Source organism: Peromyscus maniculatus, chromosome 2, assembly GCF_049852395.1.
Source record: "Peromyscus maniculatus bairdii isolate BWxNUB_F1_BW_parent chromosome 2, HU_Pman_BW_mat_3.1, whole genome shotgun sequence".
NCBI classification, from domain to species: domain Eukaryota; kingdom Metazoa; phylum Chordata; class Mammalia; order Rodentia; family Cricetidae; genus Peromyscus; species Peromyscus maniculatus.
Window position 1 is genome coordinate 140,574,953 of NC_134853.1, and position 9,685 is coordinate 140,584,637.

The following is a 9,685-nucleotide window of genomic DNA, read 5'->3' on the forward strand; positions in this document are numbered from 1 at the left end:
GTGCCGAGATGTTGGTCAATTTTTTTTTTCTTTTTTCTGCAAGATACCAAAGTAAGAAAGAATAGTGTAGTTGGTCTTTTTTGTTTTTTTGTTTTTGTTTTCTCTTTGCTCTTTTAGGGGGCCTATCACCCAGCTACCAAATAAATACACATATAGAGGCTTATTTTTACTTATGGATGCCCGGCTTTAGTTTGGCTTATTTCTAGCTGGCTTTTCTTAACTTAAATTATCCTTTCTACCTTTTGATTCTGGGCTTTTACCTTTCTCAATTTCTGTATTTATTTTCTTTCCTTTTTATTCTATGTCTAGCTGTGTGGTTGTGTGACTGACCCCTTCTTTTTTTGCTCCTTGATCTTTTTTCTCCTTCTATTTATTCTCTCTGCCTGCCAGCCCTACTTATCCTTTCTCATGCCTTGCTATTGGCCATTCAGCTCTTTATTAGACCAATCAGGTGTTTTAGACAGGCACAGTAACACAGCTTCACAGAGTTAAACAAATGCAACGTAGAAGAATGCAACACATCTTTGCATCATTAAACAAATGTTCCACAGCATAGATGAATGTAACACATCTTAGAATAATATTCCACAACAGAATAGTCTTTTTGAATCTGGAATTACAGTTGTGCCTTACCTGTGATCTGAGCACTGGGGGAGCAAGGTGGAGGTACAAAGATTGCTGTAAGTCTGAGGCCAGCTGTGTTTATATGAGACCCTGTCAAAAATATTAATAAAACAAAACAAAAGAGAGAGTATGAGGGGAGGGAGGGAAGAGGGAAACAAGGAGAATGGAAGGGGGGCGGGGAGAATGAATATGAGAACATATATGTCTTGGGACTAGAGGTAGGAGAAGCCAGTGAGATTAGGCATGCAAGCTGCCTCCAGAATTCCCAAGCATCTGTGAACTCTCACAAGTCAAATAACACCAGTGCTTCCTTCCTCATCGGATGAAGGACGGAGCTCTCAACACATGGGAAGAGCTAAGGAGACTCTCTTTGTCCCTGCAGTTGTTGCTTGTGGAGCACACAAACTGAAGAACAAGGGAGAGATGCTTAGTATAGACAATTCCGTGTGCCAGGAATTCTGGGAGAAACATAGACCTCAGAAGAGAGTCTGTCTTGGTCTTGTTGGAAATGCCTGTGTTACATAGACCATCTCATATCGAGGTTATATGTGTGTCAAAAATGAATAATGAGTGGATTTAGACAGTGACATTCTTTTTAAAAATATGGCTACTTGCCAGCTTGATTTGCCTGGTGACCCACTTACTTATCAGCAACTCGTTTACTAACTAGCTCACCCAAGAGTTAAATTAACATGGAAGAAATGTGGCAGATTTTGCAGGGCTCTCTAGGTTCTTGGCTTCTTCTTTTTTTCTTGACTTCTTTTTTTAAATAAATTCTTTTTCAGCTGGATATGATGACACATGCTTTTAATCCTTGAAATGAATGAGAAGGGGCAAGAGGAGCTCTGTGAGTTTGAGGCCATTCTGGTCTACATACTGAAATCCTAAAACCATCAAAGCCAGTTTTCAAATAATCTCCTCCTCCTCCTCCTCCTCCTTCCCTCCTCCTCCTCCTCCTCCTCCTCCTCCCATGAATCAATGGTGGGGGCAGAGGACCACCTTTGAGAATCAGCTGTTCCTTTCTTCCTTGCTCTTGAGGCAGGGTTTCCCTTGCTTCTGCCATGGCCCCATAGTCTAAGCTAATTGGGACTCCAGGTGTTTCCCCTTGTCTCCATCTCCCATCTCATCACAGGGGTGCTGAAATCATAGCTATGTGCCTCTGTGTCACACTTTTTACATGGGTTCCCGGGACAGAGGTAGGCTGTTAGATTTCCCAGCCTTCTTGCCAGCCTTAGGTTCTTATCTTCTTGAGGGAATGAATTCAGTTAAGAGACAGAGACAGTTTGAACAGAAGTTTACATAGCAAACTTGCAGAAGCAAAGCTAAACAAAGCAAGATCTCCAAAAACAGACTGGAGTGGACTGCCCCAAAGCGGGGAGCTGTAAAGGGCTCTGCATTGTGGGGTCTAAGGAAGTTGGTATGAATATTTATGAGGTAAGTGGTATTCATATTCATAGAGTAACATGATCCCCTCTTCTGTCCAAAATATAGTAGGCCGGATCTTTTAGGTACTTCCTCCTATGATCTCCACACAAGGTGAGGGATGCAAATGATACAATAGAGTCAGGCCTTTTGAGGGCGCAGACCCCATGTGACTGCACATGCGTGGGAGGATGCCTTCCTCTGCTGGTTTCTGCTCTGGTGGGAACAGCCTCACTGCAGTTTCAAGGATGTTCAACCACAAAGGAGCCGACTGACTGGCAGGAGATACAGTTACCAAGATGCGGCTGTGGTTTCCTAGGTTACCTCAGATGTAGTTCCTTGCCTATGGGAGGGAGTTCACTCCCTGGAACTGGCGAGGCTGCAGGTGCCAGTCAGAGCCAGCCAAGACCAGTTTCGCTTTTTCCCAAGCCCTTCCTTTTCTCTTATCAGTGGGCTTCACTCTCTCGTCACCTGCTGCAAACCTTTGTTTTCTCATCCCCAGAGTTCCTATCACTGCTTTCAACCTAACATTCGTTTTAACTCACATATTTTATTCTATCAAAACAGAAAAACATCCCTTGATAGTTTTAAAGTGTTTTCTAGACTCTGCTGATGAAATCCATTTGGAAGATGACAGCACCCATTTCCTGCAACTTTTCTAAGCTTTGAAAGTTCTGCAGACTCTATTTGCCCCATTAATTTAACTAATTTAAATTTTTTGCAAGTGGACTGGTTTAAGAATTTCAGCATTTTTGTTGTTGTTGTTTTGGGGTTTTTGTTTTGTTTTTGTTTTTTGAGACAGGGTTTCTCTGTGTCGCCTTAGCTGTCCTGAAATTTGCTCTGTAGACCAGGGTGGAGGCTGGCCTTGAACTCACAGAGATTCACCTACTTCTGCCTTCTGAGCACTGAGATTAAAGGTGTGCGCCACCACGCCCAGCTAAGAATTTTAGTTCTTAAGGTTTGTTGGCTACCAAGGAACTTGAAACAAAATACATGAAATACAACTAAGTTGTAAAGCTTCCCATAACTGAAAGTGTGTGTGTGTGTGTGTGTTTACACCTGGAAAGCTTGTAACAGAGCTGCACAGAATTGAGACTCCCCCCCCCCCCTCCCCCCCCCCCCCCCCCCCCCGCCCCCAGACAGGGTTTCTCTGTGTAGCTTTGCACCTTTCCTGGAACTCACTTGGTAGTCCAGGCTGGCCTCCAACTCACAGAGATCCACCTGCCTCTGCCTCCCGAGTGCTGGGATTAAAGGCGTGCGCCCCCACTGCCCGGCTGTGCCACCACCGCCCGGCGAGACTCTATTTTAAAATCAAACCAATGGGCCAGTGAGATGTTCAGTCAGATAATCGCCACAAAGACTGATGAGTGGAGTTCCATCCCTGGGACCCACATGGTGGCGGGAGAGAATATACTCCTACAAGTTGTTCTCTGGCTTTCACACTGGTACTGTGGCACACACATGCACACACATGCAAACACACACATACACACACAAATTAATAAATGGATGAACAGATGGATAAATATAATTTTAAAATTTTAGATACAAATTTAAAAACATGAGAATGGGAACTGGAGATTTGTTAAGAGCACTTGTATCATCGTGAGGACTGGAGCTGGTATCACAGCATTCCCATAGCAAACCAGACATTCCTCGAGCACTTACAAACCCAGCTCTGAAAAGCCGGAGACAGGAGAGTGACTGAGGCTTGCTGGCTTCCAGCCTAGCCAAGAACACACAAACCACAGGTTCAGGGAGAGACTCTGACTCAAAGGGCTGGACAGGAAGTAGTAGAGGAGATGCACCTGATGCCTGCTCTGGCCGCTGGGCACACAGGCATGCTCATACACCCCCACACAGACATGAACACACACACAAATAAAGAGGGAGGAAAGAACCACAAAGTTAGTTGTCCCTTGACTTTCACATGTGCCTCATAGCATAAGCGAGTCCCAGCCCCCATCACACACAATAAGAAGTTAAACTTTAAAATGCATAAACGTGAAAACAATCATAGATTATAATTTAGCTTTTTCTTTTTTTTTTCTTTCTTTTTTAGACATCTCGTGTAGCTTGAGTTGCTTGGATTGACCTCAAACTCTATGCAGTCAAGGATGACCTTGAACTTCTGAGGCTCCTGCCTCTACCTTCTAAGTGCTGGAATTACAGAGGTGCCTTAACATACCTCGTTTTCAAAAGCTATGCTGAGGATTGAACTCAAGACTTTGTGCATACTAAGCAAGCACTCTATAAACTGAGCTACATCACTGGCCCCTTCCTTCCTTTTGTTCTTTGAGATGTGGTTGTAGGTAGACCAGGTTTGCCTCAAACTCACTATATAATTGAGGATAGTCTTGAGCCCTTGATCCTCTTCCCTCTACTGTGAGTTCTAGGATTATAAGACTGTGCCAGCTTACCCAGCATGAGTATTACCTTTTTTTTTCAGGATAGGATTTCTCTGTGTATCCCTGGCTGTCCTGGAACTCTCTCTGTAGACCAGGCTGTCCTTGAACTCAGAGATCCACCTGCCTCTGCCTCTGCCTCCTGAGTCCTGGGATTAAAGGCATGTTGGCTAAGAATCTTGTTCTCTCTCTCTCTCTCTCTCTCTCTCTCTCTCTCTCTCTCTCTCTCTCTCATATTCTTTTATAATTACATAATTATATTCTTTTATTTCTTCTTCTACTCCTTCTCCTTCTTTGATAGGGTCTTACTTGTAACTTTGGCTGGCTTGGAACTTGTTATGTAGACCAGGTTGGTCTTGAATCCACAGAGATCCTCTGCCTCTGCTCCTCAAGTGCTGGGATTGCTGTCATGTGCTACCATGCCCCCAAGAATTATATTCTTGCTGCTATTGTATAAAACCCATTCTGACTGCCTTGAAATAGAGATAGCTTTGTTTTTTTTAATGGTCCTGGGCTTGCCCAGGACTGCATATATGATAGGCTAGTGTTCTACCATTGAACTATGTCCCTAGCTTCAGGGGTATCTGCACCCTTCACAGGCAGCAGAGAGATATGTTGAGAGAGGCAAGAGGGCCGTTCAGCACAACCTGACCCAGTAGCTAAATGTTGGTTCAAACTTTGGGAGTCTGACCCCAAGCAGTTTTATTTTAGACATATTTAAGCATGTACAATCTGGTGAAAACTATTCTTGGGATGATTAACTCAATCCTGAGTGTACAGCAAAGCGTACCTAAATCTCTTTGAGGAACAAAGTGAGCTATACAGAAGACATGAACTACATTGGAACTCTTTGTAAAGTACATATGAAAGTACAACCTTCCATAGAGATGGGTTCTATAGCTTGGCCAAGAGAAGCAAATTTACAAGAAGGGTCTGGAGAAGGGACCATTGCCAGAAGTCTTTGGCCACATGTGGGCAAAGGTCACTAGTTTAGAAAGCATATCCATGTAGCTGGAGAGTTTCTCTCCAGCTCCCACCAAGCCCCAGCAGTCCGACAGCCCACTTATAAAATAAACACACAGATGCTTATATTATTTAAACTGTTTGGCCTAATGGCTCAGGCTTCTTGCTAACTGTTATTAATCTGTATCTTGCCACATGGCTCGTGGCTTACCAGTATCTTACATGTTGGTACTCATGGTGGTGGCTGGCAGTGTCTCTTTGCCTCAGCCTTCTGCTTCCCAGAATTCTCCTCTCCTTTTGTCCCGCCTATACTTCCCGCCTGGCTAGTGGACAATCAGTACTTTATTTATCAATCAATCATCCACAGCATATCCACTCCGGCTTTCTGGATGGAAAACAGGTTTTGCATTTCTTCCCTTGAAGGAACAATCCTGTGTACTTAACATTCCAGGTTCCCGTAATGCACATCTGTGACCACAAAGACCTCTGTGCTCCCCCCAACCCCCACACTTAGCCTAGAACTAAGCACTTAAATTGCTAATACAAAACCAAATGAAGAATGATTTTTAAAAAAATATTTATCTTCTATTTTTGTGTGTGAGTGTGTAGCTGTGCACATGCATGTGAGTATTTCAGATTCCCCGAAGCTGGAGTTATCGGCAGTTGTGAGCTGCCCAATGGGAGAGCTGGAAACTGAACTCTGGTCCTCTGCAAAATCAGTAAGTGCTCTTAACCAGAGTCATCTCTTCAGTCCCATTAATAAATGTTAAAATGTGGTCAGGACATTTATTTTCTTTGAAAGAATCACACATTTTCCGGGCAGCGGTGGTGCACGCCTTTGATCTCAGCACTCAGGAAGCAGAGGCAGGTGGATCTCTGTGAGTTTGAAGCCAGCCTGGTCTACAGAGAGAGATCCAGGACAGGCGCCAAAACTCTAGGGGGGGGGGCGGCGAGAATCATATATTTTAAAGCATCAGGGCTGGCCCTGGCTGCTCTTCCAGAGGTTGAGTTCAATTCCCAGCACCCATATGGTGGCTCACAATCATCTATAATGAGATCTGGTGCCCTCTTCTGGCCTGCAGGCAAACATGCAAGCAGAACACTATATATAATAAGTAAATAGATCTTTAAAAAATTGTTTTTAAAGCATCAAAATGAAAGCGATTGACCAGGCATGGTGGTGAATGCCTTTAATCCTAACATCCAGGAGACAGAGGCAGTGAAGCTCTGTGAGTTTGAAACCAGATTAGTCTACAGAGAGAATTTCAAGCCAGCCAGGGTTACAGTGAGACCCTGTCTCAACAGAACAAAGCAAAGCCCCCCCCGCCCCCAGCATTTAATAATTTGCTTGTTTATTTAGTTATTTTTAGGACAAGGTCTTGTGTAGCCCAGGCTAGCCTCCAACTGTCTATATAGTTAAAGATGGACTTGAGCTCTGGATCCTCCTGCCCCTTTCTCCTAAGTGTTAGGATTATAGGCTTGTGCCATCATGCCCAGCTCAGTTAATGGTTTATGAGAAAGCTTGTTTTATGAGATGTTCTGTACAAACTTTGATGTACTACATAATGCTTTGGTGCACTTGAAAAGCTCTCTTGTCTGTCTAACCTGCACTTACATACCACAATGATAACATGGTATATATAAAACTCTATAGTTATTAAAATAATAAAAACATTTTCCCCAGAGGGAAATGGGTGAGAGCTCCATCCTCACCCCACTAAGAAACTACTAGAGTTCATATGGGGTTAAAGTAAAATTTTATAAGAATATAATGAAGGAGAGAAAACCTATGGTGGCCTTGAAGGTCCTGGCACCATACAGGTCAAACTAATATCTTCTGGTTGAGGTGGTGGTGCACTCTTTTAATCCTAGCACTCTGAGGCAGATATAGGTGGATCTCTGTGAATTTGAAGCCAGCTTGCTCTACATTGCCAGTTCTAGGACAGCCAGGGCTACATAGTGTTAAGTCCAAAGTGCCCCCCCTTCCCCAAATGACAGTGCTAAATGTCCTAACAGAAGGACTTGCCCAGATAAATAGAAGGATTGCTATTGGGTTAAACAGAGGCCTAAAGGTGGTTTCTATTTACCAGGGAACTCCCTTAATCCTATCAACTCCCTCAGGCTAGGGTTCCAAACAGCCCATATCAACTCAGAGACCCCGCCCTGTTGATTGTCAAATAAAATCTGCTCACTTTTCCACCATTTTGCTCGCCCCACCCACCCCCATGCCCCAGAAAAAGAGAAAGGGAGCCTTGGTGGTTTGATTCCCCGATAAACCTTTCTTTCTATCCATCAAGTGGTCCAGTTCAGTGGTTTCACTGTGCCCTGGCTTACACATAGAAGAACCCTGACTCAAAAACAGAACAAAACAAAAAATTCAATATCTTCTGATGGCTGTGAATGAGAGAAAAGAGAACATACAGCCTGGTGGTGGTGGTGGTGGCACACACCTTTGATCCCACCACTTGGAAGGAAGAGGCAGGCAGATCTCTGTGAGTTCAAGGCCAGCCTGGTCTACAAAGTGAGTTCCAGGACAGCCAGGGCTACACAGAGAAACCCTGTCTCAAAAAACCAAAAAAATCCCTCACAGTGTGTATGAGTGAGTGAGTGAGTGAGAGTGAGAGAGAGAGAGAGAGAGAGAGAGAGAGAGAGAGAGAAGACATACACTAAAGAGAGATATACACTAACATCAGGAGCAGTAAAAATCATGCTGACGGAGCCAGGCTAGTTTGGTGAGAATGATGTCATTTTTGGAGAGATCCTTTGGCATGGGCTAGAGAAAGGAAGTGTGTATTTTTACCTATAAGGTCAGCTACCCCCACTACTTCACCGACTGTCCACAGCTGATGGCTGTGAACTTCCTAGACTGTTAAGTAAAATAGATGACAGCAAGCTTTCATTGTTGCTGTTTTTTTTCAGTATTTAACCCCAGTTATTCAGTTAGCCTTTTCCCCATACATAGCATGTCGCCTGCATGCCAGTGAACTACGATGGAGATGGCCAAGCAGGTAGTCTCCCTTCTGTTCTTTTGCACAGGGAGCAGAGTTGAAATGTGTTTGCTCCATCAGCAAAGTAAGGATGTTTTTACAAGCCAATAAATAAATAAGGTAATTTGTAGATAAAATAAAGTAAAAACACACGAATACACACAGAAAGAAAGAGTGGGGTATTGGGGAAAATTATAATGGCCACTCCACGTAGTTAAAAGGAAGATTTATTTAGTGGATGACTTACAAATGAAGGAAGGGATAGGTCGCGGGGGTCTGGGGAAGGCGTATAGCAATCCAGCAGTGTTCTCTGGAGCTCTGCACAATCAATTTCCACCATCCAGGATCCAGGCGCCGAGAGCGCGCCCAGAGCAAGCGCTTGCCCATCCAGCTCTCAGGTTTCCAGCACCTCCCCTCGCCCCGCCTCGTAGGCGTGACAGTTGCCAGAGTCTCAATGGGGGTTGGAGCTTCCAGATCCAAGCTGGAATGGCTACCCACTACAGTGGGGAGGTATGGCATGGGGGTACTTTTAATCCCAGCACTCAGGAGGCAGAGAAACCCTGTACCCTGTCTGGGAAAGAAGACAGAGTAAGTGTGTGTGTGTGTGTGTGTGTGTGTGTGTGTGTGTGTGTGTGTGAGAGAGAGAGAGAGAGAGAGAGAGAGAGAGAGAGAGATCCTTTCAATAAAAGCCATGCACACACTTGTAACCTCATGTCCTGGTTAGTATTTGTTTTGCCAACTTGACTCAAGCTGGAGTCATCTGGGAAGAAGGACCTTAATTGAGAAAACGCCTCCATCAGATTGGCCTATAGGCAAGCCTGTGGGACATTTTCTTGATTAATGAAGAAGGACCCAGTCCACTGTGGGTGGTACCAACTCTACTAGTGAACCCGGGTTGTGCAAGAAATCACTGGAGTTATTTTGTCTTTTTTTTTTTCAGAGCTGAGGATCGAACCCAGGGCCTTGTGCTTGCTAGGCAAGCGCTCTACCACTGAGCTAAATCCCCAACCCTGAAATCACTGGAGTTAATGGTTGTAAGTAGCCATGTGGGTGCTGGGAACTAAATTCAAGTCCCCTGGAAGAGCAGCAAGTATTTTTAACTACAGTCATTTTTCTAGCCCCCATATTTGTATGTTTTGATAATTGCTCTTACAGTGAAATAATCTTATTGGATCGCTTCCCTTTTCTGTCCCTTTTAATGTTTGATAATTGCTTACAAAACAGAAATTAATATGGTCTATATTCACTTTCTTATTTCATATAGCAAGATCCCACTTTCCAATA

The 9,685-nt window shown here is 44.1% G+C and overlaps 1 non-coding gene across 1 annotated transcript; it reads right to left on the bottom strand.

Moving 5' to 3' along the window:
• Window positions 1-9,335: 9,335 nt before the first annotated feature.
• Trnaa-agc (transfer RNA alanine (anticodon AGC)) lies at window positions 9,336-9,416 on the bottom strand. The gene has a single exon. It is a non-coding gene; the product is annotated as a tRNA-Ala (tRNA).
• Between the last annotated feature and the right edge of the window lie 269 nt (window positions 9,417-9,685).